The following is a 6970-nucleotide window of genomic DNA, read 5'->3' as shown; positions in this document are numbered from 1 at the left end:
GCCGGGGAACCGTATAATGAGTTCAGGGTGCTGCAAGGAGCTCTGGGGAGACAAGTTCTAGATGCCCTTGTGTTCCTAGTGTGTCCCTGAGGAGGTTCGTAACTTCTCCCAGCTTGCTTCTGCGTTGATAGAATAGAAGACCCAGTTGTAGGTGCTCACTAAGAACCTTGATTCATGTTCTGCTGTCTCCTTATCCCCCAAGGAGGAGGTTGAGTCTCTTGCCTTTACTTGCCTAGGTTAGGGCCACAGGGGCTCAAATTCTACTTGGGACAGAGGAATCGTTTGTGCTGTGTTGCCCCTATTGTGGAGGCAGACGCCATGGGAAGGTGGGGGTTTGTGTCTGTATGGAGGTCAGCCATGTTGCAGGCTTCCATTTTTACACCAGTAGGTACAGAGGAAACTACTCTTTTGTGAAGTCAGATACTTGTTGGGGGATTGGAGTTTGGGGGATGGAGGAGGGGCTGTTGTGGGCATCAGTTGAGCAGATGCCCAGGATGCCTGGGGGAGACCAGCTTCCCCTACAAATCAGAGCTCTAAATTACAAGGTTTTTACCAACGCGAACAGTTGGGGGACGTCGTCTGCGCTCATTTGCGTAATGGTTTCTGTCACTGGTGATTAGACACAGGATGAAGGAAAAGAAATTTGACAATTAGGAATGAGCCATCATTAATCTGAATCTGTTAGGAGACAGAGAGGGGAAGGATCCTTATCAGTGGGCCAGCCAGTATGGGGAGACCCTCCTTCTGCCCCCCAGAGATACACCCTTTTATTGTTCCCACAAGCAGGCTGAGGTGGTATTTCTTAAGACAGATGATTGGGCCCAGTCCCCAGCCTGAGGTAGACACAGAAAGACATGTACAGGCGTGAGCCAGCACGGAGAGATGGGTGTCAAGTGCACCATAGAGCAAAGAATATGGAGTACTTTTGATAATGTGTTATTTGTGAAAAATGTTTTTGTAATCAACTCTCCAGGTGCCCAACCCGTGGCAAGTAATTATTACATTCCAACCCTGCAGAGCGGAGGAAACCTGGTCTTTATCCTTGAGCTTCTGCCTAGTTGGAGAAGAAACCACCGGAAGTTACAAGAGCATGGATAGTGTGCGCTCTGAGGACAAGATTAGAGGCTGTTGAGGAAGGAGGGAGACCAGCAGAAAGCAGAGCTCTTCCTCCAGGCTTCTCCAAGCACCTGGACTCCCCAGAAAGGGATTCTGGGCCTCCCAGCAACATTGATCCCCCCCACAGTACAGCTTAGTTACATGGAAGGCACTGAGGCCCCTGCCCAGATGTGTGAGCAGGTAATAAGATTAACTAAAAGGCTCAGTTTTGGAGTGGAGAGTGCCAGTTTGGATCTTCTTACTTTTCTGACCTGTGATAGTTCTGTTTCTTTACTCAAGGTTAGTCCATCTGTTCTCTGTGTGCTCTGTCCTCTTGCTGTTTTGTCCATTCTGTACCTCCCAGTTTAGCTTTTCTAACTCTGGTGGTTCTTTCTGCTAGTCTTCAGCCAGCTCTGTTTAATCCTCACAGGTGTTGAGATCCTCAGCAGAGTCCTGCTGAAAACATTTGGTGCATTTCTGGGGGATGAAGCCTCAGATATTGGCAGCCTTGAAGTCCAGGGGCTGATGGTCAGTGAGGCCTCCAGAGATGGGTGAGGGAGGGTGCTTAAAGAGTTGTGAACAGTGGAGAACCAATGAGAGGGTATTGGGTAGGAGACTTCCCGGTAGTAAGGCCTGGCAAGTCAGGGAGAGAGGAAGAACCAGTTTGTTTTTCCATTTAAATGCATCTGTGCCTTAAGGTCAAGCATTTCAGGGATGGGGGCATTTCTCAGATGTGTTTTTAAAAATTTGTTTTTGTCGTTAATCCTCACTCAAGGATATTATTTTCTATTGATTTTTAGATAGAGTAGGAGGGAGGGAGGGGAGAGAGAGACAGACAAGACATCCATCAATTTGAGAGACATAGATTGGTTATCTTCTGCACCCCAACAAGCTGGGGATCAAAACCTGCAACCCAGGTATGTGCCCTTGACTGGGAATTGAACCCATGACCCTTAAGTGCATGGGCCAATGCTCTAAACACCAGCCAGGGCTCTCAGGTGTTTTTGGCGATGCCCCGCGTCACCAAGTTTAGCTTACCTTTCATTTCAGTGTTTTCTGGAAGGAAACGGCATATTGAGCAGTCCTGTGTCAGGAGTGGAGATCTTGGGTGAGAAAGGCCCTGGAAGCTGGGCAGCAGGCAACAGGGACCCAGTGGTTAGCTTATACCCACACTGTCTTCACTCCTCCCAAGTGTTTAATTACAGTAGCTGACTATGGGCCTAAAATCTGGTCTTCGAGTAACATTTTGGGAAGCAGAATGTGTCCTTTAACTTCAGTGAGAAAGATTCTAACACAGTGTTTAAAATCATGGATTTTGGAATCCGATGATTTTCGTTCAGATTTCTAGCTTTGCTAACTTGCCAGCTGGGTTTGACTTAACCTCTCTGAGCCTGTTTCCTCAACTATAATGGTATGTGTGGTAGGGAAGGGTAATGGTGGTGGTGGTTATATTGTGTGACTTATTTAGAAACTCGATTTCAGTGATTCCTTCCTTAATTAAAGCATAGGGAAGAATAAGGAAAATACCCTGGAGAAACCCGTGTTGAGCTGGGGTCAGACAGAAGAGCCTTGTTACCTAACCCTGTTCCAGAGGGAGGGAAAAAAGGAACGTGTCTGATTTCTTCTGCCTTGTCAGCCAGGCTTTACTGCTCTCTACACCAGCCCGGGGACAGGGTGGGAAGCCTCAGGTAAGAGTGCTCTTTACACTGAATGAGTTCCCCTTACACCTGGTGAAGCTGTTGCCAGCCTCACACTGTGAGACACGTTGGCAGTCAAATCCAGTCCCCTTGGTTCATTTTTATCCCATGCCCCGCGATGTATTTAAGTTGGATTGTTCTAGGACAGAGGGGCATTCAGAAGAGAATTCAGAAAAATATAAGACAGGGGTCTTGATAGCTACCATTTGTGGAGCGCCCTGGAGCATTTTTATTTCAGACCCTGTGCTTGCAGTTCAGTGGGGCCAACAAGCAGGCAATTAGCATTACAGGTGCACAGAGGAGAAACACCTGACAAGCTCAGTAGGCTTCCTGCAGGAAGTAATATATTTAAGCTGATATGCTTGAAAGATAACCAGGGGTTGGGGAGTAGTAAAAGGCACGAATTTCTCCTCTGACTTCTCTCCCAGTTCCAAAATAAACACTCTGTTCCTCTATGTTTAAGGGTTTTGTTAATCACTCTTGGGAAGGGACTGTCAGCCAGGCAATGGACCTCAAAAAGAAAGCCTTTTGGTTAGCCAAAGAAATCTTTGTAAGTCATTTTGGTTTTTGGCCCAGGTTCATCCTGGGGTGCAGGTGGATTGGACTTGGTCGTTTGCAGTCCCTCTTCCTCAGAAGACTGGCCTCTGGAGCTGCCCTGCCATCCTACTTGGAAGAGCTGCTGGACTCAGTGAATTCAGAATTCAACTGGAGATATATTCTGGCTGCCTGAGTTTCTCTGCCTCTTCCACACGTACCCCACTCTTAGGTTCTGATCTCTTAGGTTCTGTTCCCACCAGTAGCCACTCTCCCCTCCCCACTCCGGACTAAGCCTCTTTACAGTTCCCCTCTGTGGCTACTCACATCCTCTTGCCTCTGACTCTGGTCCCTAGCCATAGGTGAAAAGGACCCCTCTAATTGTGGACTATAGGCTATTCTGTAAGTCACTTTGCATTCACCTGTTTACTTCTAGATTTCTTTGGCCCCAGAAGACATTGTTTAAAATCTATTCATGTAGTCATTGAGGTCAATCCTGCCCTTCAAGGAAGCTCTGCTCTTTAACCCAAAATCTAAGCTACATCTGAGGTTTTTATTACCTTGAGTATATAGCAATATAGGATATTGGTTAAAAATGAGGGCTGTACATACCTGTCTTTGAATCCTAGATCTGTTTGCTATGTGACCTTGGGCAAATGACAAACTGCCTGAAGCTCACCTTCATATGTATGGGGTAACATTACCTACCTTGTCAGGGTTACATGAAGTGTGTTAAGGACTTAACAGAGTGACTTCCATAGGAAGGGCCCAGTCATCAATGGCTTCTAGTGGCGCCAGCCCTCTCTCTCTCAAAGCCTTTACCTTTCTTTCCTATCTAGCTTCCTGACTTAAGGTCCTGCTTCTAGTATCAGGGCAAGTGTAGTTGTCAGCTTATCAGCAAAGCAGAGGGATGAGGTTAACTTTCCTGCTTATGTTATCAGTCCCTATCCCTTCTTAGTGATCATTTAGGGAATGTTCTCCCAAAATTTTTTTAATGTTAAAAATATGTGAACCAGCCCTAGTCAGTTTGGCTCAGTGGATAGAGTGTCAGCCCTTGGACTGAAGGGTCCGGGGGTCGATTCCAGTCAAGGGCACGTACCTCTGTTGCAGGCTCAATCCCCAGCCCTGGTCAGGGCACATGGGGGAGGCAACCAATTGATGTGTCTGTCTCACCTCAATGTTTTTCTGTCTTTCCCTCTCCCACTCTCTAAAAATCCATCTAAAAAATGTCCTTGGGTGAGAAAGGATTAACATTGAAATTAAAAAAAAATATGTGAACCACTCTGCCACTGAAAATAGAAGGCATCAGACCTGCTGCCACTACTGGATAAGAGGCACTGAAGGTGTGTGCAAGCTGGCACACAGCAGGCGGAGACACAGGAATTGAGGTTGGTGCAGAGGCTGCCATGCTGGTCTAGAGTGTACCACAGAACGGCTTGAGGAGGTTCCCTTTAAGTTTTGTATATGAGTTTGAGTCAAAATGATGACATGCTAGGAAGCAAGATCTCAAATGCTCCCCTTCAAGTTTTTGAATAGTGAGCCTTTGACTATATTGTTGGAGCAAAACCCCACACACTTTATAATCAGTGTGGTCATTGTCCCACAAGGGTTTGTGTGATGTCATGAGAAGAATGAGGCCTTAGATATGACTCCTGAGATGCAATCTCCGTTTGCCTCTTCCCTGACCAATCCTAGGAAAGTTAAAGTGTCTAGGTCTTGGCCACTTCACCTGTGAGGTGTGGGAAATAGCAAATGGCTTGCAACATTGTTTTGAGGATTATGATTATGTTTTATTTAAAATATATTTTTATTAATTTTAGAGAGGAAAGGAGAGAGAAACATTGATGAGAGAGAATAATTGATCAGCTGCCTCCTGCACGCCCCCCACTATGGATTGAGCCCAAAATCAGGGCATGCACCCTTGACTGGAATTGAACCCTGGAACCTTCAGTCTGCAGACCAACTCTATCCACTGAGCCAAACCAGCTAGGCCTAGGATAATGTTTTAAAACATCCTGTTCAGTGTGGGCACTAGAAAATAGATTATTAGAAAAACTGTCTAAACAGTGTTTAGTGCTTGAATAGAAAGAAAGTGCTAGCAACGGGGCTTTTTTGATCCTACTCTGACTCTCAAGATGCTCAAAGTGGAATCACAGAGGAGATGACTTGGGGTGGGGGAAGCAAAGCGGGAAAGAGCCCCAGTCAGCGTGGCTCAGTGGTTGAACGTTGACCTATGAACCAGGAGGTCCAGGTTCAATTCCCAGTGAGGACACATGCCTGGGTTATGGGCTCCATCCTCAGAGTGGGGCCTGCAGGAGGCAGCTGATCAATGATTCTCATCATTGATGCTTCTCTCTCTCTCTATCCCTCTCCCTTTCTGAAATCAATAAAAAAAATTTTTTTTTTTAAATGGTAAAGATCCTAGGGTTGTGGAAAGGACTGAAAATCCATGAATGATGGGACGAAGATGCTTAGATGGGGTCTTGAGCAGAAGCAGAGACCTAGGCTCTAGGTTACCACCTAGTCCCCAGAAGGACAAAGACAGTGGGGCAGGAGGGGGTCTGAGGAAGACGCTAGGGTTGAGTGGAAAGAACACAAGGTTTGGAGAATGCGGAGAAAAAGGAACCCTCGTGCACTGCTGGTGGGAATGCAGACTGGTGCAGCCACTGTGGAGAACAGTATGGAGTTTCCTCAAAAAACTAAAAATGGAACTCCCATTTGACCCAATAATCCCACTTCTAGGAATATATCCCAAGAAACTAGAAACACCAATGAGAAAGGATATATGCACCCCTATGTTCATAGCAGCACAATTCACCATAGCTAAGATTTAGAAACAGCCTAAATGCCCATCAGCAGATGAGTGGATTAGAAAACTATGGTATATCTACACAATGGAGTACTACACTGCTATAAAAAAGAAGGAATTCTTACCATTTGCAGCAGCATGGATGGACCTGGAGAGCATTATGCTAAGTGAAATAAGCCAGACAATGAAAGAAAAATAACACATTATCTCATTTATGGAAAATAAAGAACATTATAACCTGATGAACAAAAAGATAGATACAGTGGGAGTGTTGGGGATGGGGGGAAAGAGATCAACCAAAGGACTTGTATGCATGCATATAAGCACAACCAGTGGACACAAGACACTGGGCAGGAGGTGGGATGAGGGCATGCGACGGGGTAGGGGAGGCTGTGGGGAAAAAAAAGGAGATATATGTACTGCTATATGTAATACTTTAAACAAAAATAAAAAACAAGGTTTGGGACAGTGAACCTTGGGGTTTAGGAGAGCTCTTTCCAGAGTGGGTGGGCCACAGAATTGCAGGAGTTCACAGACTCAAGCCTCCCACACTTTTGGTAGGAAATAGTAAAGTGGCATTTCCCACCACAACATTGTTCTTCCACTTTGCTAACATTTGACTAGCAAGGATTTTGTTTTTATGTAAGAAGAAAAAGCAGCGTGGTCAGAGCATAAGTTTTGGAATTACATGGCCTAGATTTGAATCTTGTGTTCATCATTCCAAAATTGAGATAGTCTGATTACTTACCATCTCTGAGCTTTGATTTCTCAACAGGTTTCATGTGACTTGGGAATGAATGATGCACCTTAAGTGAAATAACCCAGTACCTAGTGC

Source organism: Plecotus auritus (assembly GCF_963455305.1).
Source record: "Plecotus auritus genome assembly, chromosome: 9".
Taxonomy (NCBI): Eukaryota; Metazoa; Chordata; class Mammalia; order Chiroptera; family Vespertilionidae; genus Plecotus; species Plecotus auritus.
Note: the sequence above shows the minus strand (reverse complement) of the source record.